We start from the raw sequence: 14,565 nt of genomic DNA, 5'->3' as shown, positions 1-14,565 counted from the left end.
ATGGCAGAATTGGAGCAGCAAAGTGAATGACAGATCATTTACAGCTTATCTTAAAAACAGATCTGTCAAGGGACAATCAGGGTGTATCCCCTTAAAATACTGAAATTAATTTTTCCTGAATCTCTTCTGTCCCAAAATTTAAAAAAGATTCCTCCCTGTTGGTTCTTTGATCTGACTTCATGACAATGTGTAATTTTATTTTCAGAGAAAATTTTTAAAATCCTAGTAAGAACTTAGGAGGTTTGAGGCTAATTTGGAGACAATTTTAAAACTGAACGGGCCAGCATGCTTATGTTCAGGTGCAGCGGCCAAGCTGGGCAGAGACAAGAGAGGGTGAAGGGGTGGATGCCATCCACGAAAGAAAAGAACAGAAAGTGAGGATCTGCCTGGGCTGGAGCAGCGGCCCTGGTGCAGCAGAAAAGCAGATGAGGAAACTTTGTATCTCAAATATAAAACCTTGGAGATTCCTATTGTCATTGGATCAAGATAGTCCTTAGGATTCATGGTGCAGAAAGAGCAGAATTTGTCAGTATCTTCCCACCCTATAGCACTGATAACCCTTTGTTTCCCTTAAAGCTGTTTCAAAAGGCATAGCACAGGGAGATCGGCTAGGTGCTTTGTGACCACCTAGAGGGGTGGGATAGGGAGGGCGGGAGGGAGGGAGACGCAAGAGGGAGGAGATATGGGGATATACGTGTATGTATAGCTGATTCACTTTGTTATAAAGCAGAAACTAACACACCATTGTAAAGCAATTATACTCCAATAAAGATGTTTAAAAAAAAAAAAAGGCTTCCACTCTTCCCATTATTTTTACAGTCTCAGATGGAAAACCTTAAACACTCACACCTTACTTCCAATCCACAAAAAAAAAAAAAAAGCAGAAAAAAAACCAACTGTAACACACGAATGGCTAGGGAGTACCCTGGTGAGATAAAAACAAAATGTTTTCAAAAATAGGACCCCATGGCAGTTAACAGTTTTACTTACAATCCGTCTCAGGTTTTAACCCTTTGCCAATTCCAACTTCAGAAGAGCAAATACCTAATGAAGTGGTTTTAAGATAAAAAACAGTTTGACATGGATTTCATGTTCACGACAGAAAAGGATTAATAGCGCTTGGCCTGAAGCAAGCACACGTCCCGGCAGGTGGCAGGCAGAGCCAGCACACCTCAGCCGGGTCCTGTTTACCCAACCCCTGGCCTCCCCTTCAACAGACACTGCCAGTTGGAGCAAACCAAGCCAGATGATGTGGTGGTTTTCTAATGAGGCTAAGCAGGGAGAGAATGAACCAAGTAAGTTTTTTCTTGTGGCCAAAGCAAGGCTGAGTTATAAACGCAGACCTCCAGAGGTGAGAGGCTTGGTGTGCTCACCAGCTGCCACTTCTGCCTTTCAGACGAAGCCTCGCAGTGCGGCCACGCACGCCGTTCTCTTAAAAACGGATGCCAGAGTTCCCTTGAAAATGGCTTTTCATTCCGGGCAGTGAAGCAACCCCTAGGTGTGAAGTCACATCTGAGGTTTACAAGCTATTACTGACATCGATAAAATGCAACACTTGTGATTCTCCTTTCAGTGTCCTGTAAGCGTATTGGCACTCATTAAATGCTTCCTAAAAATATCATTTGGCAAACATTCTTGTTTTGTTCATAAAGGCTTATGTACATCATTGAGAGCATCATCTTAGAAAGCTGCTGTAAAAATGCACGTGCATTCATTAAATCAAGCTTGTTTCATTTTAATTAACACGCAGAATTCTTTCTCTCTGCCCCAAAACACAGCTTATGTTCCAAAGAACTCCTTTGGAGCCTCCCTGTACTTCTAGGGGACTCCGTACCTCTTTCAAAATGGAGCAAGTTTGCAGGTCTTGGTGTCAGGTTTCCTCAAATAATGTTTGAAATCATAAAGGGCAAACCATTTAAGAATTCTTCAGCAGGATGCTTCACCAATTAATGTGTCAGTTAGATGTGCTTGCCTACACATGCCCATCTGGTCTCATGAGGCTCCAAAACTGTCTTCTCCGGGTATAAGTAGAAAATGAGAATTGACCAGACATGCTATTTCAACCAGGCTGAAAGCAAAGCTAATGACCACCTTGTTTAACTGGGGCCAAAAATACACTAAGGAACATTGCATTACAAGCCTAGGGACCCTCAAGAGAAAACATCAGTGGAATAGAAGAATTCCTCATTGCTGAGCTCTCTTTCCAGCCCTGTCCTAACCCAGACAGCCGATAGAGAGCAGAAGTAGGAATAAACAGAGAGTGAGAGTAAGAAGAAAGAAGGAGAGAAAACAGGGCGATGGGTTGAAGACCTGTTTGCAGTATGCCTGCATTGAGTGACTGTCCCACTCCTTCCTGTGCAGCAGGGTCACATGCACCCAAGCTGCAGCAGAAAATTATGCTGTGAAGAAACGGAGCTATCTGCCTTAAAAGAATTAAAGGCTTCTAAGTCAGGGACTGGAGACACATAGCAGAGCCCTCAGTATTTTGGCAAGTCTTAGGGGGTTAGGGTGGAGAATTTTGCTTTCCTGTTCCAAGCCTCTACAGCCTGGAGTGAGATAAACAGTCAACAAGCTGTTCACGTTACCCAGAGCTCAGTCACCTCTCTCATTCAGGACACAGGTTAGTAAAGTCAGGTGGACAGCAAAGCACTTATCTGTATGAGTCAAACCTCACTCTTCATTCACAAATATAAACAGAAAACCGAGGTCATCAGACACATGGGGAAGACCAGCAAAGCCAAGGAAAAGGATCAAGCTGAATAAATAGAACTGACCCAAGAGGAAACAAAAATAATTCAGATCCAATCAAGAGAATTTTTAATTAATGTTGTCAATGACATCAAGGAAGGTTTTAATAACACATAAAGAAAAGGCTCAAAAAGGAGTAATAAGAAAGAAAGAGCTATTGGAAAATAATAATCTGATAGCCAAGATAAATTTTCACTAGAAATCTGGAAGAAAAAGTTAAGGTAATGCACAAGTAAAGAAAAAAGATGTAATTATTTAAAATATGAGAGAAAAATGACAAAAAGATAATCAATCAAGGGTATCTAATTTCCACTTAATAAGAGTTCCAGAGACAAACATAAAATCAAGAGAAAGAAATAATAAAAGAAATAATAGAATAAAACTTGTCAGAACCAAAAACAGAAGTCTTCAAATTAAACTGTCTCACTGGAGGCAGAGCAAGATAAACGAAATCACACCCATACCTAAGGGCATACTTAAAAAACTTCAGCATAGCAAGACAAACAAAATGACCAAAAAGTATCCACAGGAAGAAAGAAGTTAGCTACAAGGAAGAAAAAACAGATTAGTATCACATTTCTCATCAGACACACTGACTCTTGGAAACTAAGGAAACAATGCCTTCACAGATAAAACAGGAAATTATTTTCAACTTAGAATTCTGTACCTAGCCAAAGTTTCAATCTAACTGTAAAGAGGTTATAAAAACATTTTTGTACCTACACATAATCAGTAGGTGTATTTCCCTTTCTGTGAAAAAAAAACATTACTTGAGATACACTACAGTTAAATTAAGAAGGAAACCAAAAAAAAGGAAGAAATAAGATCCAAGAGAACCCATAATAATGCCTCTACAGCAGGCCTAGGACACATATTGGTGTATATAACAAATAGCGTAATTAAGAAACTGAATTATCTTAGGAATATAGTTTTTTAAGGCACAAGTTTTTTTCTGAAAAAAACAAAAACCACAAAAGGCATTTAGAAACTAAAAAGAATTTAAAACTGTAGAAGAAATTTATGATCCAAGTAGGAAGCATATTAAAATGTCATTGTTTGGGAATTTCCTGGCAGTCCAGTGGTTAGGACTCTGCATTTTCACTGCCGGGAACCTAGGTTTGATCCCTGGTTGGGGAATTAGGATCCCACAAGCCACGTGGCCAAAAAAAAAAAAAGTCATTGCTTGGGGCAATAGAAATCTGAGAAAGACAACCTGCTTGACTTTTATGCTTAGAGCATCTTCTTCCAAACTGTACAGATTTAGGGATGTAAGATTCTGTTTCTTTTTCTTTTTTTTTTAACCATTTATAAAATGTATTTGTATTTTTAAATTACTCAAGTAATACATGAATATAAACATTACAAGCATTCATAAACATTGCAAATACAGGGCTTCCCTGGTGGCGCAGTGGTTGAGTCCCCCTGCCGATGCAGGGGACACAGGTTCGTGCCCCGGTAGGGGAAGATCCCACATGCCGCGGAGCCATGCCGCGGAGCGGCTGGGCCCGTGAGCCATGGCCACTGAGCCTGCATGTCCGGAGCCTGTGCTCCGCAACGGGAGAGGCCACAACAGTGAGAGGCCCACGTACCGCAAAAAAAAGAAAAAAAAAACAAACATTGCAAATACAGAAATAAATATTTTTTTTAAAAAGCAATAGTGCTTCTCACCCACCACATAAATGCCACCTCTTCTGATTCTGTTTCTTTTTCCATGGATTTTTACACATACAAATATTTACATAATCATCATATTTTAAATGCTTATTAGTTTTCATTTCAAATTCAATTTACAGAAATGACATGAAAGCTCTGTTTATAACAATGGCAAAGAATTCAAGCTATAAAACTTGACCATGTAAAGTACTGGTACATGTAAAGTCCTAACAGTTGGCAGATTTTGAAAAGAGAAAGGAAAAGAAGAAATGGAGGAGGGGGACCAAAGGGTTCATCTTATATAATTGGAAGGAAAGAGAAGTGTCTAACAATTATCAGGAGACAATTTAAGGAGGGGGAGCAATCAGATACAAATTTAACTAAAAAGTAAACAACTAGAGGTGTAAGCATAATATGTAACATTAATACTTAGTAATCAGAAAAGACAAATCCAGAAATGGTCCAAAATAGTTTTGTTGGAGAAAGTGATTCTCCAAATATAGCCCAGGACCAAGTGAGTCCACAGACCCTTTTCAGGGGATCCACGGGTCAAAACTGTTTTCCTGATAATACCAAAATGTTATTTTCCTTTTTCAATCTTACTTTGACATCATTGTACAGTGGAGTTCTTTAGAGGCTACATGATGAATAATATTACAACAGATTGAACACAGAAGCAGAGATGAGAATCCTCTTGCCTTGTATTAATCCAGACATTAAAGAGATGTACAAAAACAAACAATACTATTCTTCTCACTATCATGGAAAATCTTTTTCATTATTTTTTCCTTAAATGGCATTTTTTAATGTTAATATGCAATGGGTTTATCATTATCATTTTTAAATGGATTAATAAATAAATATTTTATAATTTTCTCAGTTTCTAATGTGATAAATATTGATAGATTAGCAAACGCTCTTTGAAGTCTTTAATAATTTCTAAGAGTCTAAAAGGGTCCTGAGATCAAAAAGTTTTCTCTGAGGAGTAAGACAAGGGTGAGGAAAGGGAAAATTTCCTGTTCCCATGTGCACACCTCTATCCTGTTTTAACTATTTGCATGCACATACATTACTATTTTTTATTGAGATATAATTGCCATATAACATTATATGAGTTTCAGGTGTACAACGTAATGATTCAAAATATGTATATATTGTGAAATGATCACTACAGTAAGTCTAGTCACTCTTTAATAGCAATTTTTAAGTGCACGTGCAAATAAGACAGTTGTGTTCAGATAAGAGAGGCACAAAAATAGTAGCCTCACACCAATGATGACTAGATTTTCAGGAAATGGAAGCATTTTTCCCAGGAAAGATTATTACACATTGAGATCAACCAACAGGTTTTACCTGTGGAAAGCCTTTAGATGAACCCAGAGAAGCCACTTCCTTGTAGACCTTAAGTGTATTTCTGGGCAGAGGAGAGGACTTGGCTAGACAACTCTGGGGATTCCTTAGAGACTCCAGGATACAGTGTTCCTTGGAGTGCTAACCTGATAACCTTCATGTTCAATAACGTCAATTTAATATCTCCTTCTAAATTCTTTTACAGCATATAGATAGATGCCACATAAACACATATGCAGATAATAACTCTGTGTTTGTAATGCCAGTTTTCTTTCATGAAGCTTAAACTGCCTTACAAACACCACCTCAGCCCAATTTCTTGTCCAAAAAGTATACTTGTCCAGAGCCAGAATATATACTTCTCTCATGATTACTTCTCTCTCTCTCTCTCTCCCTCTTTCTCTCCTTCTCTTTCTTCCTAGATTTAAATATAGTCTTTTAGAGACTGTTAAAAAAAAAACATGATTCTTTTGGAAATATCAAAATTTCCTAAGTAAAATCTATTATACTACTTATTGCCAAAGTCAGGGAAGCCAATTAAACTGTAATTTTACTTTTGGCTTTAAGATGCCAGAAACTGTAGCCAAGATTATATTTCAGCAATCTAAATTAATTTAGCTTTCAATGGCTGTTCAAAAGGAAAGTAAAAAGGACAATCTTGGTGACTCCAGTGCGCTATCCTTGTAATCCACATCAGGTTACAATTGTTTTGTTTTCATATCATTGATGAGCATTGTTTATGCCATGAATAATGTTTATACTTATTTGTCTTGCTTTCTCAAAAGACCACAGACCAAAGACAAGAAGGACAAGAAGCATATCAAGAAATTATACCATCAAAGACGTTGTATCATGAGACACATCTATTATTTCCGAAGACATAAAGGAGTTACATGGGAAGTGTGCTCTCCAGCTAACATTCGATATGAAGATATCTTTGGACTGGACATAACTATTTAGAAGCTTGAAATAATAAGTCGTTTTTATTGAAAACCTACTATGTGCTAGACAGTGTGCTAAGTACTTTATATTAGTATTTCATCAGTCCTAACAACCACCCTACATTAGATATTCTTATCTAATATTATTATGCCCCATTTGTATGTAAATAAATTGAAGTTTACAAGAGGTTAGTAATTTGCCCAAGGCTTCAGAACTAGTATATGGCGAAGCCAGGACTCAACCCCAGATCTGCTTCATTCTATAGCCCACGTCTTAACCACTTTGCCAAACGTGAAGAGCTTATGAATGGCATCCTACAAGTATGAGACAATGAATCTTCAATAGTTTATCAGCCATCACTTAGAATGGGCACTTTACTATGAGCCCAAGACATACAACAGAGGTCATCTTAAGGAACATTTATTGAATGTCTACTATACTCAAGACACTATACTAGAAGATGCTAAGAAGGGAATCAGAGAGACAGGTCGGGCAGCTGATCTGAATGGGGACTGCAGTCTAGTGAGGGAGAAAGCCATCCTAACACAAGGTAGAATTAAATAAATGGAGAGACATGAGCTCGCAAAGGGAGGCTTCATAGTAGACGTTTAAACAGCATCTCAAAGAGTGAATGCGACTTTTTTATATGTAAAGAATCAAGGAAAGGAACATAAACTGAGACCAGGGTGCGCTTAAAGGCACAGAGGAGATAGACCCAGGGACACCCAAGGGGCACAAACGATCTAGTGTGGCTGGGTATGTTGAGACTGAGCATGTGAAGATAGAAAGATATTTGGGACCAGATTTCAGGAGAATTTCTACACCTTCATAAAGAAATTGGAAATCTCTTCTGGGGGAAAAAAAAAAAAAAAAAAGCAAGGAGTTTGCAGGAAAGGGAAATGATGATATCAGAAGCCATGTTGGTTACTATATTAGTCAACATAGGAAATGATGAAAGTCTAAGCTTTAGAGTGACTGAGAAAAAGATGAGGAGAAAAACAAAAGACAGCAAGTGAGATGTGGGATAAGAAGTAGAGAGCTCCTTAGTTGACTAGAAAACATCCATAACATGGTATACAAAAACCGAAGGAACTTTTTGGCCAACCCAATAAAATGAGAAAAGTAGAAGAAACGATATAACATATTTGGTTTGACACATCTTAATCTTGAGGTACCGAAAGGAAAATCTATGCAAAGATATCAAGTAACAGTGGCAAATTCGAGCCTGCGAACTGAAAGAAATGTTGATGCTAGCTAGAGGCATATGTTAAGGAATTATCAGCATGAAGATGACAGGGGAGGTTATTAGGCAGGATTTGAATGAGAACAGAGGGCAGAATTCTAGTGAACTCCAATTTTTAAGGGGTAGACAAAGGAAGAGGAGCTGGTTAAGATAACAGAGCAGTAGACAAACATCAGGAAACTATCTTCATAGAAGGCAAGAGGGAGGAATATTTTCAAGTAGTGAGTGATCAGTGCCATATGCTCCTGGGTGATTAACTAAAATGAGGCTGGGAAGAGACTTGGCGCCAATATGGCCCCATAATCTTTACGCCCCTTCTCATGCGCGTTCTCATTTGCAGTCGCCACCTGCTTCTTCCTTGCTGCCTGTAGGTATTGTCAGAAGAGAGGCAGGTACAGTTTCACTGGTCAAAATGCATGTGTTCCTGGCGGATGATGCTGATGCTGGTTGCCTGCAGAGGAAGCACATCCAGGATCTTCTTCTGATTTCGATCTTAAGAGTCATTTTTTTTCCCAGTCGGACCTTTGTTCCAATACAACTCACCATCTAGTGTCTATTATAATTTACAATTTCTCACCTGATCTTGGCATATGTTAAAGCCAGAAACAGATTCTTTGTGCTTCTTACTTGAAAAATTAGTATTTCCTCCTTATGGTAAAAGAGTTAATATATGACATTTTCTATTTTACCCTAAATCCAATCACTCATTCACCAACAAGCATTTATCAAGCACCTGAAGTATATATGGCTGGGGGTGCAGTCATAAGCTAGACAAACCTCCAGCCCATGTGGAACTTACATTCTAGTGGCTGAGACAGATACTAAATGAGTGAGCGAATACGGCTGTGCAGTCTCAGACTCTCTGTCATAAGTGTTCTAGTGGAAACAGTAAAGCAGATAGTGTGGTCTACAAGGCAAGGCCTCCCTGAGAAGACATTTGAGCTGAGACTGGAATGAGGAGGGTGAAAGATCCACTCTGAGATTTGGAGAGGGAGCATTCCTGGCAGAGAGAACAGCAAATGCAAAGTCTCTGAGGCTTAGCATGGGATCTTGGCAAGTTCAAAGAATAATATTTCCTGGGCTTCCCTGGTGGCGCAGTGGTTGAGAGTCCGCCTGCCGATGCAGGGGACATGGGTTTGTGCCCCGGGCCGGGAAGATCCTACACGCCGCGGAGCAGCTAAGCCCGTGAGCCATGGCCACTGAGCCTGCGCATCCGGAGCCTGTGCTCCGCAGCGGGAGAGGCCACAACAGTGAGAGGCCCACGTACGGCAAAAAAAAAAAAAAAAGAATAGTATTTCCTTTGGATATGTACCCAGCAGTGGAATGGCTGGATCATATGGTAGTTCTATTTTTAGTTTTTGGAGGACCCTCCATAATGTTTTCCATAGTGACTGTGCTAATCTACATTCCCACCAATAGTGCACAAGGGTTCCCTTTTCTCTACATCCTCGCCAGTGTGTGTTATCTCTGGTCTTCTTGATGACAGCCATTCTAACAGGTGTGAGGTGATATCTCATTGTGTTTTGATTTGCATTTTCCTCATAATTAGTGATGTTGAGCACCTTTTCATCTACCATTTGTATGTCATCTTTGAAAAACACCTATACGGGTCCTTTGGCCATTTTTCAATCAAATTATTTGGGTTTTTTGTTTGTTTTGTTTTTGCTATTTGAGTTGTATGAGTTCCTTATATATTTTGGATATTAACCCCTTATCAGATATATGTTTTGCAAATATTTTCTCCCATTCTGTAGATGAGTGTAGTTAATAATACTGTATTGTGTATTTGGGATTTGCTAAGACAGTAGATCCTAAGAAATTTGAAATTGTGTATTTGAAATTTGTTAAGTCTCTACACACATACACACACAGGCACACAAATGGTAACTGTGTGAGTTAATGGATGTGTTAATTAACTTCACTGTGGCAATTATTTTACAGTGTATACATATATTAAATCATCACATTGTACATCTCAAAAAATCATGTTGTACAACCTAAATACATACAATTTTTATTTGTCAGAGAACAGCAGGTTCTTCTGCAACCTCAGTAAAAAGTTGAGAAGACATGAAAGACTCAGAACTTATCAGGTCCCACTTCCTCCAGCATTGCTCTCGTGGACTTCACTAGCTCTCCTTTCACCAAGATGTCAAATTCTTCAGATTTTCTTCCGCAATAGAAATTCTGAAAGACAGAGATTCCTAGAGATCTCTCATGTCTAATTCATTTATCTAAACAAAGTAAGGGAGAAAGACTCAGAATTCTTTTCTTTGGGCCCCACAAGTACAGGATGGTTAATTTGCTTCAGTATTAAATTCTGGTGAAGAACTATTACCCTCTTCTTGGAAACAGTATGCCTGACAAAAGATGCCATCAGAAGGAAATGCCGTGTTTATTTACTTCCTTTTTAACCCCTCAGCTTACTTTTGCACAGCCCTGATGCCTAATTACTTCTGGCACTCTGCCCTTGTTCATGGGTACTTAGCTACACATACTGTATATTTATGACTGTCCAGAGAACAGCTAACCATTGACCACTTCAGGCTTCCTCCATGGCTCCATTTGAGAAACTGTTGACAGGGAATGAATAATTTAGTACATGTGGTTAAAGAACAATTTGCTGGAGAGGAAAACCCAGAAGATGTTCTAATTCTGAATAAAGATAATGTATGATTTACATTTCTTAGGATGTAGGTAGCTTGCTATACATTGCTTAGGACTATAAGGAAGACTATTAACCATTAAAAAAAGAATGACCTGGAAACAAAATCTTAAGGGTGGTCATTAGGGGTTAAAATTCACATTTCCTGGTTTTCCCACTACTACCCAAAGAGAGAAACACAAATCTACTCTTCAAAAGTCAAAAACAAGGGACTTCCCTTGTGGCACAGTGGTTAAGAATCCGCCTGTCAATGCGGGGGACACAGGTTCAATCCCTGGCCCAGGAAGATCCCACATGCCGCGGAGCAACTAAGCCTGTGTGCCACAACTACTGAAGCCCACGCTCTAGAGCCCTCGAGCCACAACTGCTGAAGCCCACGTGCCTAGAGCCTGTGCTCTGCAACAAGAGAAGCCACCGTGATGAGAACCCCGTGCACCGCAATGAAGAGTCGCGCCCGCTCGCCACAACTAGAGAAACCCCGCGTGCAGCAACGAAGACCCAATCAGCCAAAAATAAATTAATTAATTTTTTAAAAAAATAATTTAAAAAAGTCAAAAACAAGTAACGTTTCTTGTGCAACTGTCAGGTAGAAATCCTGAATAGGCAACTGAATTACTGCAGTAGGAAAAGGCATCGTGAAATACTGCTGAGTTAGTTTGCAGCTTTATTCCCTTACAGAAGATTACCTATCTATCTGTTTATCTATCCATCTATCTTTCTACCTATCTATCTATATCTATTTTAGACTCAAGGAATATATCTACAGCCAGATCTGTAGATATAAATTAGTGTCGTGAAAAGCTACTTGTGAGGTGATACCTCATTGTAGTTTTGATCTGCATTTCTCTAAGAATTAGTGATGCTGAGCATCTTTCCATATGCCTCTTGGCCATCTGTATGTCTTCTTTGGAGAAATGTCTATTTAGGTCTTCCACCCATTTTTTGATTGGGTTGTTTGTTTTTTTGATATTGAGCTGCATGAGCTGCTTGTATATTTTAGAGATTAATCCTTTGTCAGTTGCTTCGTTGGCAAATATTTTCTCCCATTCTGAGGATTGTCTTTTGTCTTGTTTATGGTTTTACTTGCTGTGCAAAAGCTTTTAAGTTTAATTAGGTCTCACTTGTTTATTTTTTATTTTATTTTCATTACTCTAGGACGTGGGTCAAAAAAGATCTTGCTGTGATTTATGTCAAACAGTGTTCTGCCTATGTTTTCCTCTAAGAGTTTTATAGTGTCTAGAGTCTGTCATACAGAGTGAAATGTCAGAAAAAGAAAAACAAATGTCATATATTAATGCATATATGTGGAATCTAGAAAAAATGGTACAGATGAACCTATTTGTAGGGCAAGAATAGAGACACAGACATAGAGAAGAGATGTGTGGACCACAGAGGGGGAAGGGGGGTGGGATAAATTGGGAGATTGGGATTGACATAAATACACTACCATGTGTAAAACAGGTAGCTAGTTGGGAGCCTGCTGTATAGCACAGGGAGCTCAGCTCAGTTCTCTGTGGTGACCTAGATGGGTGGGATGGGGGGAGCTGAGAGGAGGTCCAAGAGGGAGGGGATATGTGTACACATATAGCTGATTCACTTCGCTGTACAGCAGAAATTAACATAACATTGTAAAGCAATTATACACCAATTTTTTTTAAAAAGCTATTTGTGATATAATTAAAATCTGTCTTTTATCATTGGAAAAATATATGAATATTTAAAATATACTAAAATATTTAAAATATAATTAAATAACATTAAAATATTTAAAGTATAATTATATATAATTAAAATAATTATAAAATATACATATACTGAGAGATTGATCCTACATAGGACCTACAAAGGAAATGATACTAGTTCTTCCTGAAAGCGGGATTTCACCTGACGCTAGGTATGGCCTGCAGTTCAACTCTTTGCCCCTTTTTTTTTTTGGTAATTATATCTCCTCCATTTTTATTGCCTTTGCCCTTTTTTGTATTAGGGTCTGCTCACTGTTAAAGAATGAAGAGAAGAAGAAGACCACAGAGGGCAGTTGAGGCTTTGATCACGTGCAGTATGGCAAAACAGCCCATGAACTACAAAAGAAAGGAAAACGTGGTTACAATTAATTCTATCATTTAATACGGCCATCTCCTGACATATAATATTGGAACATCTATTTCCATAAGTTCCTAAAGAAGGGGACCTTCTATTTCCTCTCACTTTCTTTGTTGACCAAAACAAACAAAAGAAACCCACAAAAAACAAAAATAAAACAAAACAAAAACACACAGAAGTCTGCAAATAAGAAATAAGAGTCTTATTTGGAGTCTTAAGAATTGCAATTTGGGAGACACGGATATGGGTAAAACTGAAAGAATGTTCTGGGGAAAAGAAAGAGTCAGGTGCTTATAAAGGGAAAGCCATGAGGCTGTACTCTGACACAAGAAAAGAAATACTTGTCCTTAAGGAATAGGCTGTCATGAGTTATTTAGGGTAAGCGTTTGATAAGTATCCTGCATTTCTGGAACTTTGGACAGATGTTCTGGATGCCTATGTTAAGATAGTAAGTGGTCAAAGGTCAGATTTCATCTGGGCTGAGATGTGCATAAGTCACACTTCCTCAGTGGCCCCCTGGCTCCATTTTAGAGAGCTCTCTTAGTACCAACTCCATTTCTATTTTCCTTTCACACCTTCAGGAATGAAATGGGCATTCACCGCATTTGTCATTCCATGTCCAATCAGCAGGAATAAACGGACCAGATAGGTGCGCCCATACAATGCAACTATTAGTTATAACCAGAGTGAATTAATGAGCTTCTGTAACCTTTTATGTTCAATATTACGACCCACTTTACTCCTGCAGGTTAAAATTGATTCTTTGCAACTCTGAAAGAAGGAAAGCTCGTCAGATTAAAGTTTAAGAAAGGAGAGTCTTTTTTTCTAAGATGGTTCCTCCAAGCTCAAAGTCTCCAGGAATCTGCTAGGTATTCTTTGTCTCATATGCTATGTCTCACTGAAATAAATCTTAAAATATTCAATATTTGGGATAATTCAAGCTCTTTGGAGTTTTGGATTACAGCATTTCACGAGAGGGAGCAGAGTTATCTATAAGAGAAAGCCAACACACATCAAGCCTGTTTCGCAAACCAGAGCTCTGGGAAAAGAAAAAGGAGTAAGGAGTGTTGACAAGAGATTTATTTTTCAGACATGTAAAACCTGAGTGTCTGATTCTCAGTGAAAACAGTACATGGGGAACTTCTTAATTACTCTGCTCAGACTACAAAGAAGTAGAAATATGTTTAGTGACCTCTAAAAGTAAATATCTCAACACAGAAAATAAGCAACTGGAAAAGAAATTAATAAAAAATATTTCTTAATGAGGTTCTTGGTCAGTAATTTCTTATGTCTTATTGAATGAAAACTAAGGAATAATGTAAAAGGTTTACAGCAAATTCTGTATTTTTAACATAGTAAAATCTAGGCTAAATATAGATATCTATAAATAACTAAATTTTATTTTTTTTAAAGTCAGAAATATCCAATTATCTCCTTGTTAAGAATGATCAGTAATTAAATAAGTAATATTTCAAAGAATTAGTTAAATCCTAATGTCAATCCCCCCAAAACTGAAGACCTGCTTGGGACATATATTTCATAATTAATGTTATGCTATCGAGTTAGGTATTTTTCATATAATTTTTAATGTATATTATTAATACACTAGGATGACTGTTCAAGTTTTCAGAGAACTGTCCCATGTCCCAGGAAACTCTTCAGTCCTGGGCAAACAGGGATGGTTGTTTACCTATCACTAAAATTTGTATTATAGCATCTCTATATGATCTCAACAATAACTTTTATAAGGCTCCATCAGAAAACTAGGTTAAGCAAATATTTGGGGCCTGCATCCCTCTCATGGTAAATATATAGGCTATAGTTATGATTGGATAACAGAACTAATTTAGGTTGACAGGAGTTT

This window comes from Phocoena sinus, chromosome 10, assembly GCF_008692025.1.
Source record: "Phocoena sinus isolate mPhoSin1 chromosome 10, mPhoSin1.pri, whole genome shotgun sequence".
Taxonomy (NCBI): Eukaryota; Metazoa; Chordata; class Mammalia; order Artiodactyla; family Phocoenidae; genus Phocoena; species Phocoena sinus.
Note: the sequence above shows the minus strand (reverse complement) of the source record.